Source organism: Primulina eburnea, chromosome 16 (genome assembly GCF_022965805.1).
Source record: "Primulina eburnea isolate SZY01 chromosome 16, ASM2296580v1, whole genome shotgun sequence".
Taxonomy (NCBI): domain Eukaryota; kingdom Viridiplantae; phylum Streptophyta; class Magnoliopsida; order Lamiales; family Gesneriaceae; genus Primulina; species Primulina eburnea.
The window spans coordinates 15,117,512-15,132,949 of NC_133116.1; the positions used below are offsets into that span (position 1 = coordinate 15,117,512).

Sequence of the window (15,438 nt, forward strand, 5' to 3'; positions counted from 1 at the left end):
TGCCATATCTGATCTCATCGGTTTCCCTAAAATCTGTCTTTTAAATCATCATACATTTTTCTGCTATCAGGATGCATGTTGAATCGACTATTGTGCACTTCTGACAATATCTGTCATTTCAAATTCGAAATATCTGGCACAAACAAGTCGGTTATTCACATACAATACAATATCACTGAAACGTCTCACTCCCTTTTTTTTTAATTCTACTAGACATTTTTTTTTAAAATAAAAGCTCGCATTTTCTAAATATCATTAAAAATAATCGTCTTTATTTTACAATAAAAATATCACAGTTTAAAATGACTAACATCAAACGTAAACATAAAGGAGTAAAAATCGTATTAGAAAAATATAACATTTAACAATTATCTTTTATTTTTCTTTAAAAATAGCGCAGTTTAAAATAACTCAACTCGTCTAAAATCATACGTAAACATAAACGTATAAAATTCTTAAAATCATCAACGTATGAAAATATTCATCTCCTCTCAATCTCATAAATCGTAATGCGGAAAACATGTGGTCCTCGGGTCGTGTCACCTTACCAGGTCTGCCTACTCAGAGTTCGGCACCTCCAGTCTCCTCATCATTAAGCTCACCTGCATCACACACGCCTATTGAGTCTAAAGACTCAACACACCTGTACCAGGAATTCATATACATAGCACACAGCAGTGAAAAATATCATACTCAACATATCTTTCATGAACTTAAAAGCATAACGTAAACGTGTCGTATAAAATCATATCGTGTCAAAGCATGTCATCTCATGTCATCATATACGTTTACGTGTCATGTAAAATCATATCGTATTAAAATCATGTCTTCTCATGTCATCATATACGTATACATTTTCTTTTTAATTGAATTCAGTTCATTAGTTGTGACTTTCGTATCATCATGTCATCATGTCAGTCGACGGATCCATCTAGGTGTAACCGCCGTACCCAGCGACGAGGGTCATCAGCGATAACATTACCCGCCCACTGAGCCCGGGCCTATCAAATTATGTCAATGGAAATACGATCGTCGGGCTCCCTCTTGGGCCTTCTCCCGTAAACGGGCTCCCTCTGGGGTCTATTCCCTCACAATATCTCCAATCATATCATCGTGTTAGTCACAACTAAATCACTTCCTTCAAAACGTGTCATCATATTCATCATCACTTAATAAAAGCATGCATATACATAATTTTTCATTTAAACCAAACATGCACCGTATTTATCATAATTGCGTAAAAATCGTAAACATGATGCATGAACATTTAAAATATCATGAATTTGTGCTCAGGGCGCTGCAAGGACCAACATCTCACCCCAGGTGCAAAATGACCATTTTGCCCCTGGAAACCCAAAATTACCATTTTGCCCCTAGACGTAAAATTCCACGTTTCCGACATTTTCTTAATTCCATTGACTCTTACATGTCCCAAATAATTATTCAAGCCTACATGAACTTTCTCATATTTTTATTTGGCTTAAATTTATGACTTTTAAATTAATCTTTAAAAATAACCTATTAATGCGTTTAATCCTGAATTAAACCAAACCTTAGCATAAAATTCTCAATTTAAAAACTTAGACTTCTAATAATTATTTGAGCTTAAATATAATTTTCCATAATTTTATTAAGCCTAAATCTAGGCGTTTCAATTAATCCTTTAATTAACGTTTCGTACGGTGATTAAATCCCGAATAAATTCAAAACTCTTTATTTCGATCCGAAACTTACCAAACTCCTAAAATGTCCCAAACCATATTTAAAAGTATTTCTTAGACATAAACTCGAGCCCATTTCATAACTTAACCGAATTGTTTTAAAGCTTGTACCGAGATCCCGGTTTTAATCCGAATCAAACCGAAACTTAACCAAACTTCTCCCAACTTTTTACCACACCTAGTAAACACTTAAAAGGCCCTAAAACCATCAAGACTCAACCCTTAAACCTTTCTGAACAGACCCTTAAGGCTACTGAAAATTCTGCAAGTTGCCGATCAAAAATTCTAGTTGTCCCATCTTCCCCTTCTTCGATTCTAGCCTACCACGAATGGAACCAGCTACTAAATCACCTCATCTAGACCAGCCTAGGACCCCTCTGAACCAGCTGGAGCCTACGGCCTCCCCTCAAACAGCCCGCAACTTCCTTATACTCGATAGCCTTCGAAGGACACCTCACGCGGCCAACACCCAATCCGTGAAACCAATAGCTTTGAAGGCAAGACCAGTAGCGTTCATGCATTTCCAGACCAGGTTTCAGACCCACCACGAGTCTGTCCAAGGCCTAGAGTCGTCCTTGTACCACCAGCCTTCGCCTACCCACCGATCTAGACAAAGAAACCAAGAAACCCCTAACCGCTACACCTCTGGGCCTTCACTCCAACTCTACAGAACCTTACACCAGCCTCATGACTTCAGTAACCTGCTCTGAACACTCCCTTAGCATCAAAAAAAAAGGCAGCCCCATTTCACAAATCAAGAAAACGTGAGTGGATGCAAAGCAAATGTACATTTCATGCTCAACCGAAACATACCCGTAAAAACGATGCATGAACTGAAAAAAACATGAATGGCACACATATCATCATGTATTATGGCGTATATGATGCATAAATAAAAGTACGTGGCGTGCCTTGATGTATTAGACGTGAGGAGATCGAAGAACGAATGCCGGAAGAATTTCTTTTGCAAGCACAAGAAGTAACCGAGGGAATTTTCAGCTGGGGGAGGATAAACAATGATGGAAACCGTGGGAATAAATATTGAGAATGAAGAGGGTGTCGGTTGGTGATGGTTAAATAGGTGTGGGGTAGGCAATAATACAATAATTAACTAGTTAACAATTAGGTTAATGGAAGTTTATTTGTTAATTAAAAGTTTAAAAAGATATTTAAGCCCAATAAGCTTAACATTAGTCCCATTAAATCCAAACATACTCACGAAAAATATTTCGTGTTGAAAAGATTTTGAAAATATTAGCCGAACCCTCAAAAAGTCCCCCGATTCCATAAAAATTATGAACCGTTAAAAATTAAAATCTTGCGGGTAAAAATACCCAATAAATCCCAATTTTTGAAAAATACCTTTAAAATATTTTATATTAATTAATAAAAATTAATCATGTAATAAAATAATTTTCTTGAAAATTTCCCGGTCTCCATTCATCGTTCGAGCGCGAAATGCAACTTAAAAATCTTTAATGCATGAACCTTTAAAATTTCATGAAATAAATTCTATTATGCAATAATAATGCATAAAATGTATAAAAATAATTAAACCCATAATTTATGAAATAAACATGTATTTAATGCTTTAAAATAAATTAATAAAATACCAAGAAATTTAATAAATTGCATGCATGCGGTTTACGTGAACTTTCCGATTTTCGGGACGTTACAATCACATACCTGGTATTCTAATCGATACCCTGCTCTGACTATCGATATCGAGTTCTGCCCATTCTGATAAACTTTTTGAGCCGCTTTTAATTTTCAAAATCAGCTCTGATTCGGCCTGAACAACATGTAATCTCAACGGTTTACAATCTGTTTTCAAACACAATTTCAGAACAGCTGCAATATTCAATCAGATTCGAAACATAAATCATCAATACTGATCTGCTAAACTCAGAAAACCATAATTTCTGACAATGCTATCGGTCTCAGCCAACTGATCACGATTTCAACTGTGCTAAGATCAACCGATATACTATCTTCGGATATAACATGTTCCGAATACAATATGTCTCGGCCAAGATTCACATCTCAACAGTTTCTGTATACAACATTTCAATTATCAGAATATCAAATACAATTTTCAAATGTTCGATCTGATCAGTCATATGCTTGAAATATCTCAAGATATCATAGATATATCTCAGGATATCATAGATAAAACGAGCATAAAATCATCAGAATACTTCTAAACACAGGGTTCATCAACCCACAAACATGGATGGAGCATCCCAAATAGAAACACTCAATCAAATGTAACTCTCGGCTAGAAATTTTCTAACTGGTCTTTCAAGTCTTTCAATTCAATCAGTATCATTCTGTCAATTATTCTAAAAATATGAACTATACCTGGTACACATTCAATGCTGAAGTCTATCTTTCTGACTGGAGGCAATTCTGAAATCACATCTGAGAAAACATCAACATGTTCATATACCACAGGCAAATCAGCCAATGATAGGCTCGATTTCAGTATGTCAACTGAATACATAAGGAATCTCTATGTTCCTTTCTGCAATAATCGAGTCCTTTACATCGCCCATATCCAAGGAATTCTAGATCTAGAATCCTTACCGTACAAGTTCTATTCATCAGCCATATCTGGTCTGAATCTCACAATCTTCTGAAAAAATCAACGATAGCTCTGTACTTGGTCAATATATCAATACCGAAAATACAATCGTAATCGAGAAAAACCCAAGTACAATGCAATCTAACTCAATCTCATATATGTCATACTGTAGCATACAAGTTCTAACAGATGTCACTGATACAAAACCTCTCCCCAACGGGAAAAGAGATCATTACTACAGCAGATAATGACTCCATAAACAAAGCATATATCAATGCAATTTTTTCAAAGGTAATCGTATGGAATGCATTAGTATCTATCAATACATATGCAAAATAACCATACAAGAAACAATTACCTACAACTACATCGTCAGGTGTGTCCTGGTCTGGGCTGTGACTGAGGAGTCGTAGGTGGTTGGAAAGAGTGAACAACCGATGATTGTCTATCAGGCGGTGCCACTGATCCAGATGGTTCTGCTCCCTGAGATCTTCGGGAACCTCTCTGTGGACATACTCTAGAAAAATGTCTTGGATGACGATAGATGTTGCAACTACCAAATACCCCTCAGCATTGCTCTGTGGAATGTCTTCTTCCAAAAGTGCTACAATAAAATCCCGTATAACTCGGGCTAGAACTACTCCCTAACTTCTTAAACTGTTTCTTGCGAGCTTTCAGGAGATATTTCTTTCCCCCACTACTACTGCCACTCTCAAATCTAGACGAGGATTGCAAGAATTGAGCTGTAGGTTGTTGTTTCTGGGGGTGAGCAACATACGACATTCCTCGCTGTTGTATCAAACTTTGCCTCACATCTCTTTGCCCTGTTCAAGGCGTCAGCAAAATAATGGGGTCGTTCCATATTTACCAATGCAGATATTTCAGGATTCAATCCGCTGATGTACTGATCAACTTTAGCTTTATCATTTCCAGCCATATGAGGAGCAAAACGTAGCAAGGTAGAAAATTTTGCTACATATTCTTCAATATTCCCTGGCCCTGTTTCAAGTTGGCAAATTCTGTACTCTTACCTTGCCGGTACGATACTGGGAGAAATCTTTTATAAACCTCAGCTTTAAAGATTTTATATGTAATCACAGTACCCTACTGTTCTAAGGCTTCCTTGGTTGCAACCCACAAACTTTTTGCGACTTCGTGGAACTGGTGCCCAATCAATTTAACTCGGCGTTCATCTGGGTAATCAAGCGAATCAAACAGCATTTCAATATCATTCAGCCAACTCTCACAGTCATCAGACGTCTCAGTACCCTTCAGACTAGGCGGTTGAAATGACTGAAACCTCTTCAACATTGTTTCCATCGGAGTTTCTGACACATCCATCTGATAAATGAAGTACTACCTGGTTCTGAAATTCTTCGAGGAGGTATATCTGATTACCAAAAAGGATTAATAACCAGATACAACAAACATGTTTCAGTCCTCCTCTGATCAAGAATCGGTTCTGATTCATTCTCAATAATACATATTACCAATCAAATCAAATCAAATCATTCAGGTACACATGTATTAAACAAAGCAGCAAATCAAGCTAGCAATCAAAATCAAGGAAAGAAAACTCATTCTACCCCGCTTACTAGCTCCTATCTCAGTCTAGTCAGACCTATTGCTCTGATACCACCTGCTGTGGGGACCCGGACGCTAATTCATTTCCTTAATCATTATTAATATCAAATGAAACAATTAAGTAATGTGGGACATAATTTTTTTTCTTAAAATACAAATGCAGAAATGTAATGTAAATCACTCTGAGATACATATTAAACATAAACGTACAAGTTTGGTACTGTCTACTATAAATCCACTGGGTTCAACTACATATCAGTGTTGAATCCTAATCTACTACTAAGCCCGGATCTCTACGCTAATCTTGAATATCTCATCTTCTTCATGACCCTGATCCTATCCCACCTGTTGTCATGCACACATACAAACACGACAACAGCCGGATGACTCCGCTGAGAATTATATTCCCACTATAAACCAAGTATACATGCATTTCTTATAAACAGATATAACAGCATGAAGTAGATATTCATAACATGTATCACAATCAGAAACATGAATCAATATCAACCAGTAAATCACACTCTGTGACTCTTAAACTCGGACTCGACTCAATCCTAATCTAGGGATCCCGATCTGAATAAGAACATAACACCCACCTACTCTTCCGATCGCGGTGGTGGTAAGTTCTCATTCACGGACTTTGGCCCTTTCTATATCGAATCTCGGCGATAGGAGTCACTCTCTTCTAAAGAACATCGATACAACCAAACGTCCGGTGTCTTAGCATCTCCGCCAATGACTAGGCATATCCGCCTTGGCATATCCTGCCACTGACTAGGCATATCCTACCCATCACTAGGCATATCCTGCCCAAGACTCGTCACAAACACATGCTAGACCATAAATCAATAACCTAAGCATAACAATCTCATTAATTGCAAATGTCAATGCAATAAAATAAAGTATGGGATTTTGGGAAACTCGGGTTAAATCAAACTCGAGTTGTGCAATCCCGAATCAACATTGATTTATACCTTTCTCTTCTCGGTCTGACGAATTCGAAGTCTCCAATTCAAATCTGTCCATATCAATCTGAAATGACATTCCCAACAGGTACAATATCAATATACCATTCAATTCAATCCTCAGTCCGATCCGTATCAAATCAAGACATAATCTGATCAATGTCAATGACATAACCATACAGTCTCAATTACTACTGAATCTGATTAATATCAATCTACTGATGTTTCGACGACATAACAATACAATCTCGATAACCCTGTCAATCTCGACATCACATATATGATACCACAACTCATAATCGATATCAATACACTCATAATCTCAGCAATAACATAGCATAATATCAAATCTGTACAATCTCAATCATATCACTTCAGAAAATCATAACAATTGTATAAACAGTTTGTTCTTCGATTTGACTTCAATTATATACTGATCAGTATACCCAGAACACATAATAATAAGCAAATCACGATTTCCCCAATATCATATTTTGAAATCATATCAAAACGTAACAAAATTTATGTCCATACAAAGCTCTCGTCGATAGGAACTCAGTGCTGAAGTTGGATTGAAAATCAGACGGACGGATCGTTCGCAAATCACATTATAAGTTTCGAAGAAATCTTAAAGCTTTTGCTTTTCCCTTTCTGAGACTTGAAGATTCAATATAAATATATATATAGCATGCATGGTGAAGCAACGTGGCTCGCCCTTGAAATTGCACGTCTCACGCATATGCGCGATCTCCTTCGAGTCTCCGCGCTTGTGTTCTTGGCAGCTCGCGTATATGCGCGAGACCTACTGTCTCGGTGCACAAACACCCGCGCATATGCGCGCCTCCAGCCGAGCATGTGCGCGCACTGTTCTGTTCCAGCTTCTTGGTTACTGCCCTCCTCGCGCATGTGCGCGTCTTCAAGCCGTGCATGTGCGCGCAATGTTCTGCCTACCTCGCGCATGAGTCGCGCATATGCGCGAGGGCTCATCCTCGCACAAATCTAATGTTTTATTCCGTGTATCCCAGTCTGATCTGTTCCGTCTATAATTACATCTCAATTATCGACAAATCATATCAGATTACAATAATCGAAATCTCGGGCCTTACATGTATTTTCTATAATGAGAACTATATTATATTTTGTGTGTGTTTAAATATTTAATTTTCTTGGAACCATTATTTATGGTGGTTTCTTTTGTTTTACTTTTAGTTAAACAATATTACATAAACCAAGAATAAATGTTCGAGCCTTGAAAAAATTTATAATTTGTAAACTTCATTATTGCATTTGGTAATCTATAAATTAATAAATTTAAACTTAAAATAACCTCTCTGTGGATCGATCTCGTACTAACGAAATATATTACTGGCAGAGAACCTACACTTGGGTGAATTATAATTTAAGTAGTAGCATCGTTGGGAATTTTGAGTATGCGGAGTTGGGTCTCGATATTTTTGATTCAATTTTGGGAAATTTCGGGGTCCGGGTCTCCTTTGAATGTTTGAGTTCCATTCTTTCATGGAGACTCATAGTGGTACTTGACCCCACGTGCTGGAGGTCCTGGTAGTGGCGGATTGTTATTGGCGTTTGTGTTACCCAACCCTTGGATGGTAGTGGCCACAATAGTTGCTATGACCATTAAGTCAACTTGACTTAGGCCCAATCCTAGTGGTGGTGGTGGTGGTGGTGGTGGTAGATTCCCTTCATTGTCGGCGTTATTCCGATTGTTGTTGCGATTTTTGTAGCACGGGTTGCGGTTGTTTCGTACCGGTATTCCGTCCATATCCTACAAGTATACAAGTTTCTAAGATATTTTTTTGCCAACATATATATATATATATATATATATATATATATATATATTTATATATATATATATATATATATATATATATATATGAGTTAATCATGAACTGAAATCGACCATTGATAAAATCAAATAAACTTTTATTGATTCAAACTAAAAGGGAAGCAATAAAAATCCAAGTTTTAGGAAGCACAAAAAAGAGAAGATTCATGAGAAAACAAATGGATTATAAATCCTTATTACAACTAGTCGCGACACTAAATCCTCAATCATCTAAAATCTCGCCATCTCCTACTGCTTCGTCTTCCATTAGTTCTTCTATTGGTTCCATTTCAGGTTCCAAGTCAATAAGGGCATTTTGCATAGTCAGATGCTGCACGAATCTTTTAGTTCTTGAATGACCAATACATCGTACTAATGTCATTGGACTGCTATAAAAGAGGTCTGTTCCAAGAGAGCCTGGAGATGAGCTTTCTGTTCCTCTAGCTCGTGCTTTTCTTCTTGTAGAGTCTGTAAAGTTGCAATAGTTTCCCGTTGTCTTTCTATTCTCGAGCGAGAGATGCTCGGAAGTCCTTGATGATCGTGTCCTTGTCAGGGACTGGTATAACACTCATGCGAGCCATGGTTCGAGTGCGAGGCATAGAATAATTTGAAGTCATTTCCTGGAATAAAAACAATTGGAAAGGCTTACAAAATGATAAGGTCGTGAATAAACACTAAACGGTAAATTTCATAGACATCTCATTCGAGATTTGATTCAGAAAGGGTTCAAAGATGGAAAATTCGAGAATTGATGTATGGTTTGAAGATTATACGTCGAGATCAATTCAGAATAATTAATGGAACCGAATTCTTGAGTTTCCTATGGGAATTCACAATTTTCAAATCTAAGATTGTGGTGGACATGAATGACTTAAGTTTTTGCAAAATCTAACTTCTTCAAACTTTGTCTTTCGAAATCCCCAGCCGGATTACGAACCTGGGGGCTCTGATACCACTTAAATGTCACGCTCCGAAACCGAGACGTGTCATCGGCATTGTTTAACAATTTAAAATCGTATAACAATAAGCCACGTAATACATCAAATAGCCAAAAGTCATTCTATTACATAAATCAATAATCGTCTTTACAATGCGATTAAAACAAAATGCGGATGCGTAAAATACAGTAATCTAACTAAAAGATAGAATGATAAGACTGGTCTTGAGTTGGATTGGCATCATCACCATCCCCAAAAGTATTCTTGTTCTTTATCTTCGACTTGTTCCTCGTTCATATTTGGGGTGGGAATGTAAGGGGCGAGTATTTGGGAATACTCAGTAAATTGGGGTTGATCGGGAATAACAAATATCAAGGTTATAATTATACGAATACATTATCATAATTTCAATCATAAGCATGTTGAATCGAATACGAACAAGATACAAACATAGCACTGAAAATAATCTCATTTTCATGGTTTACTGATCAGTCCCCTATATGTTACTCCTCTAAGGGCGAGGCCAAAAGAACAATTATTATATCCCATTGCATCAGGGTCTTAAACAAAACATATAAAATATCATAATTTCCTTGCCATTTCTAATTTGAATCATTACAGTGCATTTCTAATATTTCAAACATGTTTTCAATATTATGACTAATATCAACAACAAATTGTTCAAGGATTTTTATAATAAATAGAAACGAATATGTCATACCGATCGAATTTCAAGAACATACATAATTTATTTTTAAGCAAATGTGAACACACTTACGAAGAACAAGTATGTCAATATATATATCAAATAGTACACTTATGAAATGCAAGTGTACATAAAAGTATAGCAAAAACCCACTTACTTGATGATAATTTTCAAGATTTGAGGGAAAGACAACTAAAATTCAGAAACGAAAGCTGCTGGTGTGCATCGAATCGGAAAATAATTCGGCTGCTGCGTTTCTTCGAAAATGGACAAGAATGAGTTGCTGAAATACTGCTGGAAGATGTGATTTCTCCTACCCTTTGGCCACTATTTATAGGCTCATGGAAGGGAGGTGAAAAAGCTACCATTACAACTATGTTGATGGTCTTCTTAATGGTCTTAAACACCATTAACATGTTGTTATGACTCTTCAAATTCCTCTTTGAGTTCATGGCTTGAATGTGTTTTTAATTCATGGATTTGTGGCTCTTCAAATTCCTCTTTGAATTCATGGCCTGAATGTGTTTTTAATTCATGGATTTGTGTGTTAATTCTTTGGGTCTTCACATAATTAATTATTATATGATATTGAATTATTTTCTAATTTAACTACGGCGATTAAAAATAGAGTATAATTCAATAGTTAAATCATTAAGTTTTATGAATCTAATTAAATTAAAAATTTAGCCACATGAAAATTTTATCTAACCGATTCATATATATCGCATAATTTACATGGATAAAACAATCCATATGGTTTAATGCTTCGTCTAGTAACATATCATGTATTTTATTTTATTTATTTATATATTTTACAACATTCTGTCATGTTAATTACCCTAATATTAGTTTTGTGATTCCTGAGATTCAAAGTTTTAATTATAAGGTGCCAAAGAAGAAGATTATTATTCATTTATGCTTAATGGACACTTATTTACTATTAGCAAAGATGAACCACTTGTCATTACTGAATCCAACTATTCATATGACTATCTTTATGAAAGAAATTGAAGAAGAGATTCAATCAGTTGTTATGAGTGAAAAACACACTAACTCAGCCCAGTTGCACTCTGAACAAATAACTGATTTGCATGTGCCAACTGATATTCCATCCAGTTCAACTACTGCTCAGCATATTATTTCAGTTCCAGACATTCAGCAGGAATTAGTTGAAGACTTTATAACTAAATTAGAACAACATACTGAGACTGAATCCCAAGCCCTAGCAATGGTTCTTTTCAAAGAACAGGACTAGGGAAAAGCACTAACACTATCTGAAGCTTTATCTCCTGAAGTACCCATAGCTACGGATATCATGATCAAAGAAATTCAGTCTAGCTTGCACAATCTTGTAACGCCCCATATTCGACGACTATCCTCACTGTATCAAGACGGGTCTTTTCAGCATGCTTATGCCCTCACTCACACGTACCCTGGGAAACTTCCCAGGAGGTCACCCATCCCAAAATTGCCCCAAGTCAAGCATGCTTAACTTTGGAGTTCTTATGTGATGAGCTACCGAAAAGAAGATGCACCTTCGTGATATGAGTAGTAAAAATCAAATCTTTTAAGCCCTCTTCAATTGTACAGTCCATTACATTGAACAGTCTCGGAATCCCTCTCATTCCCGTGTGGGTCAGTTCATTCATGTTCTTTCCACCTAGAAGCCTGCCAGGAGCCGCTCATCCCTCACATGCTGATCTCAACTGTCTCCAACAAGAAGTCGACCCAGCTGATGCACACGCTTCAATTTGATTCTATCAAGGAGAATATAATGAAAAACCTCAAGCAGGTTACCAAGGATATTACTGCATTATTTGTCCTTGTAGATCAACTGAAGAAGGACCGAGTGACAGTTCCAGCTCTTTTCCAGACTCAGGACATGCTTGTCAACAGAATTGATTTTGTACATACAACCTTGTCTAAGCGGATGGATTTTATGCAGGACAGATGTTGAATGCCATATCTCAAGTCAGTTCAGAAGTACGCCTTCTTTCCAACCTTGTTAGTGTTGACAAAAATTGGGAAGAAGAGAAATCAGATAAGTCAAAGAAAAGACATAGTTAATCAACTGATCAAGGACCTGCTGATAAAAGAGCTAAGAAGTGAAGAGCAGTCAGTTCAGATTAGTTTCTCTTTGATTTAAGTTTGTACGAATCTGTACATTTGAATATTATTTTATCTACAATGAGGTTTATCAGTTCTTGAATTCTACGTTTTGTCAAACACCAAAAAGTAGGAAATTGTTAGAATCAAAGTTTCGGAGTTTGACAAATAGAGTTTAATTCAAACTGAAGCTATCCAAACTGAAGTTGCCCGAACTAATAATTAATGAGTTAAATAATAGGAGGCAATTGAACTGAAAAAATATAACTGAATCAGTAAAGTCAACTGATTTATAATTTAGAACTGAACAGGACGCATTGAGTCAGTCTAACTAATCAAGTCATATAGTCAGTTCAACTGATCAAACTCCAGATCAGTTTGACATGTACTCATCTACCTTAGCCAAAAATCGACAAATCGTACACAATAGACTGTAGCTAACAGTAGGAGCGGCGCATATCAGACTGAAACTTTGTACTATTTTCAAAAGAATTTTGACAAATTCAGAAAAGACAAATCAACTAGCATAAATTAATTAATTCATTCAATGTTACCGTTAAAAGGGAAGCCTATAAATAACCGAAGAGTTCAGCTGTGAGAAGAACTTTTGCACAATTACTTCGATTGACTTTCGAATTCAGTTATACACGTTCAGTTAAGATATTCATACAAAAAAGCTCACACTTCAAAGATATATTCATAGCTTGCAGGCTATCATTTGAGCTAAAGTACGAGCACATTACACTGTTGTATTCGATCTTTTAATATCAGTTGTGCTAAGAAAGAAAATCAGTTGTATACCGATAAATTGTAAAGGAACTAAGAGTTTCAGTTTGACAGTGTTTAAGTTTAAATTGAAGTGAGTTATTACAACTTATGTAATTAATCAAAGTTTTTTACTGGAAAATGTATCCTAGTGATAGAAAGGGTGACGTAAGAGAATTTAAAGTCTCCGAACATCCATAAAATATTTGTGTTCATTATTTCAGTTATTTGTTAAGTATACAATCTATCAGTTGTTTATTTCCGCACTTATACTTATCTGCTATTGCTGTTGTTTCAGTCAGTAATCACTGTCCTCAACTATCTTTATATCCAAACCAATTTGTGTTCAATAATCTGAACTCCCAGATTATTCCATATAAGATATTCAATTCAATCAATCTTATATCACGAGTATATCAACGCATCATAGTTACCCGATATAAAATAATCAGAATACCTCTGAATACAGGATTCATCAGCCCATAACAGAATTGAGATATCTCATAGAGAAATACATATTCAGATATAACTCTCAAGCCATAAATCATCAAATTGCTATCTCAATTCTTTTAATTCATTCAGTATTATTCTATACATAATTCTAAAATAACACCAGTACCTGGTATAGAATCAAGGCTGTAATCCATTTTCCTGATACAAAGCAAATCTAAAATCTAAATCTGCGAAACTATAGCAAATCTCCTGCTATCGACAAATCAGCTCCTGATATGCTCAATTTCAGTAATCAACTGAATATATAAGGAATTACTCCATTCCTTTCGATAATCATCAAGTCATATAGTACGGATATCAAGGAATTCAAAATCGAGAATTCTTACCGTACATTATTTATTCTTTGGCCATTTCAGGTCAAAATCTTACCATCTCCTGGCAAGAATCTATACTCACTCTGTACTTGTTATTATATATCAATAATATAGTTAAAATCAAACAACACAAGTACAACATCATCTAATTCCATCTCATTCTCATTTTACTGCAGTATATGATATTTACAAAGTTCACTGATAACAATCTTTTCCTCCAAAAGATTAAAACAAAACTCAATACTACCGTATACACAGACCCAACAGGTACAATGGATATCAATGCAACTCAGTCAAAGATAATCGTAAATAATGCATTAGTATATATCAATACATATGCAATCTAATCATAAAAGACCAGTACCTGTCACTGTATCATCAAGTGTGTCCTGGGTCTGTTTCTCGATCACCACCCCCAGATGATCCTGTTCCCTGAAATCTTCGGGCACCTTTCTATGGACAGACTCTAGCAAAGTGTCCTTGCTGTTTACAGAAGTTGCACCGACCAGTCACTCCATGGCATAGTTCCGGGGAATGTCTCCCACCGCAATTCCTGCAATAAACTCCAGTATAATTCGGACTAGAGCCACTAGAGCTCGATGATCCGCTCCCAAACTTTTTGAATTGCTTCTTTTGCACTTTCAACATTTCTTTCTTTCCACCACTGCTACTGCCAATCTCGATTTTGGAAGGCAGTTGTTGTGGTATCGGTGTTGGAAGAACATATGAAGCTTCTTTTTGTCTCATTAGAACGATTTCTGCTCTTCTGGCTCGATTCAGAGTATCCGCAAAATTACTCGGTTGTTTCACAGTCACCAAGGTGCGTATTTCCGGATTCAAGCCCTTGATAAACTGATCAGCTACAGCTGTATCATTTCTAGCCACTTGCGGACCGAACTGTAACAAGGTGAAGAAATGGGCCAAATATTCATCGATCTTCAATGAACCCTGCCTCAAATTTGCAAATTCTGCACTTTTGTCCTCTCTGTATGATAAAGGTACAAACCTTTGATAAAATTCAATCTTGAAAAGTTTCCATGTGATCGTGAAACCACGCTGTACTATGGCTTCCCGGTTTACCAGCCACCAACTCCTAGCGACTTCCCGTAGTTGATTCCCAACCAGTCTAATTTTGCACTCGTCTGTGAATCCCAGAAATTCAAACAGCATTTCGATCTCCTCCAGCCAAGTCTCACAATCAGCTGGTGTCTCGACACCCCTCAAAATCGGTGGTTGAAACGACTGAAATCTTATCATCTGTGTTTCCATCAGAGTTTCAGACACATCCATCTGATCATACGATGTACTACCCCGTTCTGGAATTCGTCGAGGAGGAATATCTGATAATCACAGGTATTAGTAATAACAGGAGACAAATCCGTCTCAATCC

The 15,438-nt window shown here is 36.5% G+C and overlaps 1 long non-coding RNA gene across 1 annotated transcript; it reads right to left on the reverse strand.

Moving 5' to 3' along the window:
• Window positions 1-426: 426 nt before the first annotated feature.
• Window positions 427-2,484, reverse strand: LOC140816883 (uncharacterized). Its single transcript, XR_012114671.1, has 2 exons — window positions 854-2,484; window positions 427-602 (listed from the first exon to the last, which is right to left on the reverse strand). It is a non-coding gene; the product is annotated as an uncharacterized lncRNA (long non-coding RNA).
• Window positions 2,485-15,438: the final 12,954 nt, after the last annotated feature.